Here is a 13,902-nt window from a genome sequence, read left to right on the forward strand (position 1 = left end):
TCTTGAATATCATCATCATCATTCAACACAAAATCATGCAAATCAAAACAATCAAGATTTTCCATGACAACAGGGGTCAATGGATCTCACAGCAAAGATTAAACTCTAATCAGAGTGTGCCCGCTCTGATACCACTTGATAGACCAAAAACGTATTGACCCCTTGTGATGGATTAATTGATTAATTAGCCAAGTTCAATTAATTAACCAATTTAACATGCAAACGCGTGGTAGCACAAACAAATCATCAATAAACTAAAGTGCAGCGGAAAATAAATTGACACGGTGATTTGTTTACGAATGGGGAAAACCTCCAAGGCAAAAACCCCACCGGGTGATTTAAGGTCACTACTCTCGAGAATCCACTATTATCAAAACAAGCGGTTACAAGTAAAGGAATCTCAGTACTTTCTACCAACTTACAGTTGAACCCTTACCCCAATACCCAATTGAACTTGTTCTGTAGTAACAATCTCTCCTTTTGATGCACGGGTCCCAGTACGTGACTAACCAATTTGATGTGCGGATCTTAGTACGCGGCTTACTCCTTTGCACGAATCTCATACGTTACGAACTCCACAGCAACCCTTTGATTGTTGTAGTTGATTTACAGCAGCTTCACTTAGAAACACCAATAAGATCTTCAATGTTGGTGCAAGAGACTTTGCTTGGTCACAAAACCCAAAGGCGTACAAGAAACGCAGCAAGAACTCTTTCTTCTGTAGGAGGGGCTGGGGTTTCAAAAAAAAATCTTATGAAGCTCTCTAGGGTTAGGTTTTTCTTTTTTCACCTCGTTTAAATAAGAGCTTAATGGGCTCTCCTATTCCAAATAGGTTTACACAAACCTTGGGCTTTCCTAGTCCAATAAGAATTATACAAACCCATAAAAAAATAGCCTTTTAGAGTAAAACGTTGCTGGCTATAGTCTGAATCTTGTAAGCTCGATAGATTGAGACATCTATCGAGCTTTAATGAATCTCGACAGATTGAGCTTCTGTCAAGAAGGTATCGAGACCTGCAGATTGCACTTTTCTTGAGCATTTCTTGAGTAATCTTCATGTCTTCAATCTAACCACTTGTAATGATCATCTTGAACCTACTTAGATTTACCCAAATACAAGTAAAGTGCGTTTTGTCAAAGGATATGCCAATTACATAAAAATATTTCCCTAACACAAAGCATTTGTACTAATAAAAACTTTGTTATCATTTCGACTATAGAAACATACTTTTGATTTTGTTTCCAACTTATCAGGCTTCCCCTTTAGCACATGTGCTGGACAACCCCAAATGTGGAGATATCTTATACTAGGCTTACGTCCACTCCATAATTCCATGGGTGTTTTGGGAACAGATTTTGATGGAACTAAATTTAAAAGATGTATTATTGTATCTAAGGCATACCCCCAAAAAGAAATTGGTAAAGTTGAGTAACTCATCATGGACCTAACCATTTTCAAAAGAGTCATATTCCTTCTCTCTGCTACACCATTTTGTTGAGGAGTTCCAGGTGCAGTCAATTGGGATACTATCCCATTCTGAATCAGGTAATCCTTGAAATCCCCAAGAAGGTATTCGCCACCTCGATCAGATTGAATGGCCTTTATGCGTTTACCTAATTGATTCTCAACTTCAGCCCTAAACTCTTTGAACTTTTCAAAGGCTTCGGACTTCCATCTCATTAGGTACACATAACCATATCTTGAGTAATCATCCGTAAAAGTGATCAAGTACTCATAACCTCCTTTTACTTGGGTTGAGATAAGACCACATACATTTGTATGAACTAATTCAAGCAACTCTTGGACTCTTCTACCTTTTACATTAAAATGTCGTTTTGTCATTTTACCCTTCAAACAAGATTCACAAACTGGAAAATCATCAAAGTCCAATAGCTCTAAGAGTACATCTTTGATTAGTCTTTGAATCCTATTTGAATTAATATAACCCAAACACAAGTGCCAAAGATATGCATCATTAGAAGAAGGAAAATTTCTCTTTAATGATTTCATATAAAAGTTATCATCTAATTCAGAATTGTATAATTCATACTTGTCAGGAGTTAAAATATAAAGATCGTCCACAATATTGCCAGAACAGATAAACATTTTATCCTTCTTAATTAGAATATTGTCTTTCAGAATAACATAATATCCATGCTTACCTAAATAAGTTGTAGAAATTAAATTCCTACGAACGTTAGGTACATACAAACAGTGTTCCAATATTAAAAGTCTATAATTAAAGCATAAATTAAACACTCTAATAGCTACAACCGAAATCCTGCTCCCATCAGCCAAAGTAAGAAATAGTTCTCCCTCATTCAATTTTTTGGTCTCCTGAAACTCTTGCAAGGAATTGCATATATGATTAGTACAACCTGAATCTACACACCAGTAATCCATGGGATTCTGTACTAAACATATTTCAAGAAGAAATAAACTTTTCATACCTTTATTCTTGGCAACTTTGAAAATTGGGCAATTCCTCTTCCAATGTCCTTTCTCACCATAATGGAAACACTTTCCTTTGGTTTTTCCCTTATTGGCAACTCCTAAGGCAATTTGTTTACCATTTTGTTTGGTAAAATCCTTCTTCTTCTTCTTCTTACCCTTGCCTTTCGACTTAGGTTGAGAAGTAGAAGCTTCACCAACATTGGCTTCAATACTAGAAGTACCAAGAATGTCTTCTACTGCTACCAATTCATTCATCAATTCAGACAAAGAATAAATCTTCTTGTTCATATTATTATTAAGTCTAAATTCCTTGAATGATTCTAGTAGTGACTGAAGTATCATATCCACTTGGGATTTTCCATGAATATCGGCACATAAAACTTCCAATGTATTCAGATTAGAGATCATTTTAAGACAATGCTCTCTAACTGAAATACCTTCAGCCATTTTGGTATTATAAATCTGCCTCATAGTTTCTTGCCTTGCAGAACGGCCTTGCTCACCAAACATCTCCTTCAGACTTAGCATAATGCCTGAAGTCAGTTCTACATCCTGCATTTGATGTTGTAGAACATTCAAAATAGATGCTAGGATATAGCACTTGGCCATCTCATTAGATTTCTACCAACGATCATATCAATGTTTTTCCTCAAGAGGAGCATCTAATAATGGAAAGTTAGGACATGGTTGAATAAGCACATACTTGTGCTCTTTAGCAGTAAGAACAATATCCAAATTTCTATTCCAGTCAACATAGTTGGATCTAGTCAGATTGTTTTGATTAAGAATAGCAACAAGTGGGCTAAATGATGCCATGAATAAATCTAAAAATAATAACATGAACATAATAAGCAAACTAGACATTATCAATTTAGCATACAAACATACAGTATGGAACCTTAATAAAACCATAATATAAAAAATGCAACGACATCCCAATCCCATATTTAAAATTCCTTGGAAGCAAGTAAATTATAAACACTATGATTGATTGAGAACTATTCTCATTATTAGTGCTATCATGATAACTCTTATCAAACACTAATAACATGTCGTATTTGCTTTAGCCTCTAAGTAATAATGACATAGCTCCAAAGGGAGGTTAACATTAAACTTAGTCTAGTGTACACCATTGACTGAATTCTATATGAGTCATTAAGTAACTCCACGGTAGCGTGGTCATCCTTAATGTAAAAACAAATATAATCCATCATAAAGAAGTTTATTCTATAGTACCATGAATTAAACACCATTCGAAGGGAGCAAGGCATATACACCAAGGCGAGGTGCTTAATCATACTACTATAAACCGAGAATGAAGGCCATGAGATGCAACCCATGTATCTCTCCCACTAGATGTTTTAAAAGAAAGGTTTTTAATTATAAAACATGTGTAATCTAATTACACATAGCCTTGCTCTTTATACATGTGAAAACACTTAGAAAAATTCAAAATTCCCAATTTTAGATCAATCAAATGTATATCTCGATCGGTCGAAAAAATTAACAAATTCATACTTGACAATCTACCTGGCTTGATTGGTAGTCATTCGTTGCTCGATCGATCGAAAAATAAAATTCGATCGATCGACTAACAATCAATTATCAATCGAACTATGCAGATTGACCCCTGTTTCACTCGATCGATCAAAGGTAATTTTCGATTGATCGAAACACGTGAAAATAGAATTTTGCAGAATTATTCTTGAAACATTTTCAACAGTTTTTCATGAACAAACAACCATCATATGAACATAATAGACAGAGAATGATATCTAAACTGATTTCCATTGATGTTAAAGCCTTAAATTTCAAATTAACATACTTAATAACTTAAACAACATCATAACATCAATTTCAGTTTTCATCAAAACATAATTTCAATCAACCATGTAGAAATTCAACTGCATAACTTCTAACATCACGAAACTATCATTCTTGATTCCAAAACTCACAAAACATGTTATACAATAAGCACAACAATCTATCTCTTTACAATATTTTCCTCCATTTAGTCTCAAGCTAATTAGAAAATGCAAGAAAAATGCCATTTGACCAAGCAAAACCCAATTTCAATTAACAATCAAATTATCAATATATCACTGCTTTCTCAATAACCAAACGAGTTACATGACCCCAACCAAATTAGGTCAGTGGTGAGGAGGATGATGAATTGGTGAGGATGATGGATGAACGGTGTGTGGGTCGGCGATGGTACGTGAGCTTCGGTGGCGGCGGTAAGGAGGATGATGAATTAGTAGAGGTGAGAGCTTGATGAGAGAGAGGTGAGAGTTTGAGGGAACGAGTGAAATGAGCATACGAGGAAAAAAATAAAGAAGTATTATTTTAATGTGAGGTGGGAATAAAATAATATTTTTTTAGTTTAGTTTCCTGCTACAGTGCACCCCTAGATAGTTGTGCAGTGTAGCTGAGTAGGTAAAAATTTTACCTATACCACAACTAATGTTGCATACTTTTTTGTATGTGGTGGTGCTAAAAATATCAATTTAGCTTTTTAGCACCACCAATACTAATGCTCTTAGGCACCCATTATTACCGAACTATAATTGGCCTTCACTCGTATTACTGGATTATACTTAATGAACAATACTAAGTAGGTATCACTAATCATACACTTGCACCCTAACCGTAAAATTTAAACTAGGAAAGTGAATCATAAAATTAAAACAAAGAATAAGATAAACACATAAAGTAAAATCTTCCAAAAATAATAGCTAACTAATCAAGTTTTGAAATTTAAACTTAATTGACTATCACCTTGTATGGTAAAAGTATTTGACCTTCAATACATTTAATACTTTTTTTTTAATTATAGAGTTTCTGATTTTCATTTCAAATTAACCTACCATAAAATTAAGCTCCTAGTTAATCTATATATATATATATATATATATATATATATATATATATATATGTGTGTGTGTGTGTGTGTGTTAATCAATATATATATATAACTAAAACTTCTGAAACTTTCACAATTTTCCACGTCAGCACAATATTTAAATAAAAATATCATTTTATTTAAATAAAATTATTTTTTTTTTAGTCCAAACTTAACAAGGAGTGAAACTCTATCTCTTTAACAAATCCAATTTAAAGTCAAACTCATCATTTTTTTAAAGAAAATTATTTTTATTTAATCCAAAATTAACAATGAGTGGAACTCTATTATTATTATTATTATATATTTGTACCCGATACAATTTTACAATCTCATATCAGATGACTTCCCAAGTCCTAGACTACCATTGATATCCCACAGCAGATAAAACGCTTAGATAGTGTTGATGCAAGGGTAATCATAAACCTATTGAAGTTAGGGCAAATAGGTAGTATATCTCCAATCTTCTTTTACAAAATATGATAATAATAGAGCATAAGATACATTGAAGAATTGAGAACAAATAGTATAAATTGATTAAGCACATCTCCATATATACGAAGAGAACACTTGACGGCTTTCATTATTTTATTTTATTTTTTAATTTCTTTAATTAGACTACAATAGTAGAATCTAAAGATACTCACGTTGGGATTAGGTTTCAAAAAACATAAGTTTTGGTAGTCTTACACATTATTTTTTTTTTATTGTTTTATTTATTAAATCGATTACTACTCTTCAAACTAAAGAGTTTTAAATCAACTATTACTCAACGACATAGAGTTTCAAGCTAACTACTACTTAGTAACATGGAAAGTTTTAAACCAACTATTACTCAACAACATGGAGAATTTTAAACCAAACTAAAGAAGTTTGACTATTAGTTGACCTTCTAATAATTTGTCGCGTAAGTTTTGGTTGTCCCACAATTTTACTCTCTCTACCATTTCTATCCTTCTGTTTTTACAAACCCTTCTTCTTATGAAGACACTAGAGTTTTTATGGTGTAAATGTTAAAAAGAAGCTAAGAGGTAATGGTTGTCACTAAAATATCTTGATTTTTTATTCTCGTGTACATCTTTGTTTTGTTGGATGAATACTTCGTGTTATAGAATGTTGTTTTTATATTACTTTATTTGAGTTTTTTTCCCTAAAAGCCTCAGTGAAACTTAGAAATTTCTTTTTGTCAATATTGTTGTTGTATTTTGTTGTTCCATATTTTATAAAAGGTTATATATGATATAAATATAAATAATGCACCTTTGTTTCATCTTTAAATATTATATATATATATATATATATATATATATATATATATATAATTCGGTTATTTTTTTCATATAATAATTATTCATTTTTAACTAATATATGTATAAACTATACTTTCATAATATTTTATCCCGTGCATTGCACAAGTTAGCGACTAGTTTAACTTAAAATCAAAGAAATTCCACTCTAATCTAAAAGGAAAATTGTATTTATTTTTTGTATTTTAAGTTTTATGACATTAAATTAAAAAAAAAATCAAAAGAATGATACAAAATTTAAAAATAAAATAATATATATATATATATATATATACAAAATTGCAAATATAGCACGAATTGAAAGGCAAAGTAGGGTTTTCCTATAAGGTGGCGTAAGCTACATATGGTTGGTGTACTCCACTGAGCTTTGAGCAAAGCCCTAAAAAAATAATTAATACAAGAACAACCGAGAAGAAAACTAGGAAGTGGTTCGGGTCACACCAGCGTACACTGGTGTTAAAGTGGCATACGCCCACCATATGCTTTAGGAAGAAAGCCTGAACTTACATACTTCAAAGAAAATCAAACAAACAAGCATGTGACTGACATGTTATCATCAAAATACACAAAATAGAGCATGTTAAATATAAAGAAGAAAGAACTATACGGTGCAGAATATGTATCATTGAGAAGATTCATGCTTCTTTCCATCTACAACCGAAGTAACTTTTATGATCTGAACCTTTGGTTAAATCAACTACCATAATTGTGTGTATTAATAGGAATAAAAATGTGTGAATGTATCTAGTATAAATCGAATCAAAAGATCATTAACTTCAAAACAATAATAATAGGAATGGAACTGATAGATGGATCGTGATAGTTGGAGCTCAAGAATAATAGACTAGTTTTCTAATGATGAATAACCAGGAAACATAGCCAAACTTTCAAAGGTTCGACCCTACCACTTTATTGAAGAGAGAGAACCAAGTTTGAGATGAAACCAACAGAGTTTTGGTATGGAATTTGGGGATGTCCTGAGATTTGAAAATGTGAGGTGTAAGGGCGGTATCTGTAGGTTATGCTACAGATGACCAGAATGTTCTGGCCAGCTAGGAAGATGACCAGAATCAATCATCAAATGAAAATTTTGTGATTTTAAGGTTCTCGTCTCTAAGTTGCATATGCTACTTTCACTTGATTGATTGTATTATTGTTTCCATGTGTACTAATAAATGTGTGCCATGTGTCCAAAACATTTTAAAATGAAATAGTTCAGTCCAAGTCATATACCACATCAACAATCCTTTAAACCACGGAGGATATAAACTAATGGACATATACAAATTGACGTAGTATCTGTTGGAGACATATTTTTATGTAGTTGATATATCCTTTGACAAAACGCATTTTACTTGTATTTGGGTATATCTAAGTAGGTTCAAGATGATCATTACAAGTGGTTAAATTGAAGACATGAAGATTACTTAAGAACTGCTCAAGAAAAGTGCAAACTGTAGGTCTCGATACCTCCTCGACAGAAGCTCGATCTGTTGAGATTCATTAAAGCTCAACAGATGTCTCGATCGATTGAGCTTACGGGTTTCAGATTATAGCCAGCAACGTTTTTACTCTAAAATGCTATTTGTTTATGGGTTTGTATAATTCTTATTGGACTAGGAAAGCCCAAGGTTTGTGTAAACCTATTTGAAATAAGAGAGCCCATTAAGCTCCTATTTAAAGGAAGTGGAAAAAGAAAAACCTAACCCTAGAGAGCTTTATAAGGTTTTCTTTTTGAAACCCTAGCCTCCTCCTACAGAAAAAAGAGTTCTTACTGCGTTTCTTGTACGCCTTTGGGTTTTGTGACCAAGCAAAGTCTCTTGCACCAACATTGAAGATCTTATTGGTGTTTCTATGTGAAGCTGCTGCAAATCAACTACAACAATCAAAGGGTTGCTGTAGAGTTAGTCACATACTGGGATTCGTGCAAAGGAGTAAGTCGCGTACTGGGATCCGCGTATCAAATTGGTTAGTCACGTACTTGGGAGCCATACATTGAAAGGAGAAATTTTCACTACAGAACAAGTCAAATTGGATATTGGGTAAGGGTTCAACTGTAGGTTGGTAAGGTACTTGAGATACCTTTACTTGTAACCGCTTATTGTGATAATAGTGGAATTTTGAAAGTGGTGACCTTAAAATCACTCAATGGGGTTTTTGCCGTGTAGGTTTTCCCCATTTGTAAACAAATTACCGTGTCATTTAATTTTCACTGCATACTTTAGTTTATTGGTGATTTGTTTGTGCTACCACGTGTTTGCATTTTAATTTAATTAATTAATCAACTTGGCTAATTAATCAACTTAATCCATCACAAGGGGTCAACACATTTTTGGCCTATCAGTATCCATTTGGAATCTGTTTATTTTGCTGAAACTGAAAATTTTTTACTAAAAATATTGTGCAGTGGGCCCCATGAATAATAGCAAAAATAAGCTGAATAGTAAAATAAGTTGGCAAAAATAATTTTTGCCAAACACACACATCAAGTAGACGTTTTGCAAAATTTAGAAACGAAAAACAAACTTATTGAATTTTTACCTTAAAAATCTTTTTGATGATACTATAGTTGGAGATTAAATTTAAACCCTAAATGTCTATCTTGAAAACACTAGAAAGCCAATTAAGCTACAGAGCTCCCGTTATATTAAAAATCTAATCCATATATATCTAAAAACTAAAGTGTAGCATTTATTATTGCTACGCTTCAGTTGAGTCACATCAGCATCCACGTCATTATCATTTTTCTTTCCAATTTCCCTATAATTTTTTTTTAACATTTACTCTTTTTTTTTTTTAAATCTTTACATTTTCTCAAATCTTTCTCTATCCCTTACATTTTCATTTCCCCACTACTCACTGGCCACTACTCTCTACCTTAATATCACTTTTTATCTCTCCACTACCCTTTACCTTACCTTTTTATCTCTCCACTACCCTCTACCTTAATATCACTCTTCGTCTTTCTCTTCATCTTCCTTTTTTTTGTCTTTTCCTAGTCACAACCTCTTACTATAAATTTGTCATTCTCTCTTCCATTATTTACATACTTTTCCCTCACAAAAAAAAGGTTCTCTCTCTCTCTCTCTCTCTCTCTCTCTCTCTCTCAATTTTTTGGTGGATTTTTTTTTATTTTCTTTCATCTTTGCTTTAGGTTGATAAATTGTTGTGTTCTTTAGAACTTTATATTGAGCTAATGCTATTTAGTTTTGTAATTTAAGTTTTTTTTCTCTCCTTAATTGTTAATTTTATTACATGTGTTTTTCTTTAAATTCTTAGTTTGATTGCTTTGAATTCACCTATTTAGTTGTTCTATATATGTCATTTTTGTACAACATGACATTTGTTCTATGAAATTCCTTTTAGACTTGATACGTTATCTTTTCATTTTTTTTTTTTCTCTCCTCATGTACATTGATTGACTTCTATCAAAAATTATCCTATTTATATATTTAGAAATCTGCTCTTCTTAATTCCAATAGTTTAAATTTGGTATGGGCCATAAGGAACAAAGGGGTCCATGATGCATTCATGTTCTCCTCATATTGTGATAAATCTAAGTAGTTGAATAGTGTTGTTTAATTTACCACTATTACATTTTTTTTTTAGTAAAAGCTACATACCATCGATCGTAACACCAAATGGATATTTCAAAGTTCATTTGCATGATTACTTTGCTGTGTGGTGAGTTGAAACATTGTTGGGTAATGATGTACGTTAGATTGTATGTGTAACCTCTTGACTTGCAAAAAGTAAGTACTGATTTATGCTAAGTTTTTGTTTTTAGTATTCTTTAAAGCTATAATGGTTGATAGGTCTAATGACGCTCCATTAATTTATGCGAGGCTTCAATCTCACCCAAATGACAAGCAATAAAACAAGACAATTCATATTCAGGTTTTAGGTTTATTCTTTCAAAAAAAAAATGCTTAGCTTTCTAATAACCACCAATTCATTTTGTTAACTCGACATCATAAAGCAACTTTAATTTAGTTATATGGATAGGGTTTATCATTTTTCATGTTGCAAAATATATATATATATATATATGTTCAAGCTAAAATCAATAGCACTACAAGAATTGACCATTTAAATTCAATCATATCCTCCATATCATTAAATTATTAATATTTTCTCTCATTTTTTTAATTTTTAAAAATAAATATATAAATTTTTAATTAAATACAAATAAATAAATAAATTCCTTATAAAATCATACTCATTTTTTTTAACGTTTACACTTTCTCCAACATTTCTCATTCCTTTCACATTTTCATCTCTCCAGTACCCTCTATCTTAATATCACTCTTCATCTTTCTCTTTATCTTCATTTATTTTGTTTCTTCTTATTCTTATCCTCTTATCATAATTTTTTTCATTATCTTTTCTATTCATAATTTTCCCTCACTAAAAAAAGCTATTACTCTCTCTCAATTTTTTTGGTGGATTTTTTTATTTTTCTTGCATCCCTACTTTAGGTTATTAATTTTGTTGTATTTTTAATAACTTTACTTTGAGTTGATGCAATTTAGTTTTGTGTTTTAACTTTTTTTTTTCTTTTTTCTTTTTTGTTCTCTCTGCTTGTTAAATGTTAACCTATTGCATTATAAAGAATATAATGTTATTTTATTACATAGCATGATTTGGATAATTTTATCATATAAGAATTTTACATAAGTTACATAGACAATAGTAAAACAACAACAACAACAATAATAATAATCATAAATATATATATTTATGAGATAACTCTAAAAAAAATTATCACGCGCAACATGCGGGTCTACGACTAGTGGTAAAGAATAATGAAACGCTAATGATCTTGTTTGGTTCCCTCATAATCCATATCTAATAACTCATATCACATTTCTCATAACTTATATCTAATTCCCTATTTCCTTCTAACTCATTCTCATCGTGTTTGGCAACCCAAATCCCCTTGGTTTTCTTTCTAAAAAAAAAAAAAACTACTTTAACTCAGTGGTATCCACTAGTCAAAACATCTCCTTTCCCCTTCGCTTCAACACCTGTAGAAGTCAAACTATCATTTTTCTCTCCCCACAAAAACTAAACTAAGAACCGAAGAAGCCAAACCCATAGAAACCCAAACACTCGTATGACTCTTTTTCCTCAAACCCACAAATTGACGGTTATTTCTCTCTCCCCTGTAGTGTGTATTCTCTCTCTCTCTCTCTCTCTCTCTCTCTCTCTCTCTCTCTCTCTCTCTCTCTCTGAAGTTTGGTAGGATTTTTTTTTTAGGGCTTTAGGTCGGTTGAGTTCAGACAAAGGGCCGAAGAGTCATTGGGGGCAACTAGTGCTTTCTAACTTGAGTAAGACAAGTCACCCTCTTTTTTTTATACATTTTTGTAGACATGGCAAAACGGGTACCCGACCCGATCCAAAAAATACCCCACCCGAACTCTTTTTTTTTTTTACTCGAAGTAAAAACGAGTTGACCCGTGACCCGACCCGTGTTGTTGCGGGTCAATCCGACCCAACCCGCGACCCGACCTGAATCATTTCTTCAAAACTTTTTTTTGGGTAAAAAAAATAGTAAAATTAAGACAATATTGGTTTAATTGTTTATTGTGAGCTTTAAGGAAACAATTGATACATTTACATAACTGCATGCAAATTAATTAAGAAATAAATGGTTGAGCATTCTGTAATGAGTAAAGATTTTTAAATATCAAATAGCAAAGTACATGCCAAGAAAATCTGGTTACAATAGAGTCTGTTTTTAAAATTGTAGACGTGTGAGAAACATTCACAAGTGTGAAAATAGTGAAGTCAAAGTATCAAATTAGCATAAATTGTGAATGCTTATACCTATTTTTTAACAATTTATGTCCAAAATAAACGACTTTTCAAAATAAATTATGATATTTCCTAAAGTGTGTATTGCTTAACAATGATATCATATTCATAAAAGAGACCATGTATAAATAAGCAATCAAACTTTAATGTATATCTCAAATTGAAATAGAGTGTCAACCACAATTGATAATAGATTATAAAATTAATTTTCAAGATTGTAAATTTCTTATATGTTTTTATTTATTTATCAAATGAGTTATCCAATAAGTCATTTGTAATTTTGTTTTATATTTTGGAATGTTGATATTGTGTAGAAATAAAACTTGTATATTTGTTTTAGTTATCTTTGAGTTATTTTGTTTTAGATAGCAATGTTAGGATTTGTATAATTTTAAAATTATTGAATAAATATTAGTAAGTTTAACTGAGTTCATTCTTGATATAAATAATAAATTCAAAGTAGTAAATTCAAAATAATGCATTTTACATCAAGTAATTTCTTACATAACTTTCCAAATGGCAAATACATGTTTTCTTTATAAAAATAAGAAATTAAAATTTTTTTTAAAAAAAAAATTCATGTGAAAAATGTGGGGAGTAAAAAGACCCTGATGGGAATGTGGGTCTTTGGGCCATGCTAAGGAAGGCCGACCTGCTCTTGGGTTTAGAACTTGTTAGTACTACGGGTCGGCACATACGCAGAGGATCCGAGGATCTAGCCGAGGGTGAATTTCCCTTCGGACGGACACCGGAGAACCCGGAACTTCATGGTAAAGGTTAGGGAATGACACGGTCAAAACCAATGGTTAAAGAGGGGGAACCCTTGAATGTCCTAAAAGCACCGATGTCAGAGAAATACCAAAGATAAAGGCTGCCACCTCCACATTAAAGACCCTGCACCTACCACCCTGGCCGCATTAATGGGGAAGTGACACCTGAACAGTGGAAGAGAAACTTCTGGTTACTATTCAAAGGCACTGAGAAAAGAAATATCTAGGCTAAGGGGGAGTTGGGGCAACACGTGTACAAAGTATCAAAAAGATGAGTATTTAAGGAGCAACCTAGAACAGAAAGAGGGACTGACTTTTTTGTAATCCAAAAGGAAAAGAAAAAAGAGGAAGAGATAATATAAGAACAACTCTCAGCTTACGTCCGAGGAGGTTGATTTACAATATTCCTTGTTGTTTTCAAGTGTTAGCAATCTTTGACTTATCATTTAATCCTTAGTCACTTCTAACCTGGGTTTCAAGCCCACACTCTACAAATTCATATTGTTTAAGGCTCATTGGGCCTGAGCCCGTAACTGTTCTTGGGACCAGGTGCAATTGTGCGCTTACAATTGGCGCCGTCTGTGGGAAATCTAGTCTAGAAGGGGTAGGGATATTATGGCAGGCTTAGGCTCTTACCATGCAGAGTCACAG

This window comes from Castanea sativa, chromosome 5, assembly GCF_040712315.1.
Source record: "Castanea sativa cultivar Marrone di Chiusa Pesio chromosome 5, ASM4071231v1".
Classification (NCBI taxonomy): domain Eukaryota; kingdom Viridiplantae; phylum Streptophyta; class Magnoliopsida; order Fagales; family Fagaceae; genus Castanea; species Castanea sativa.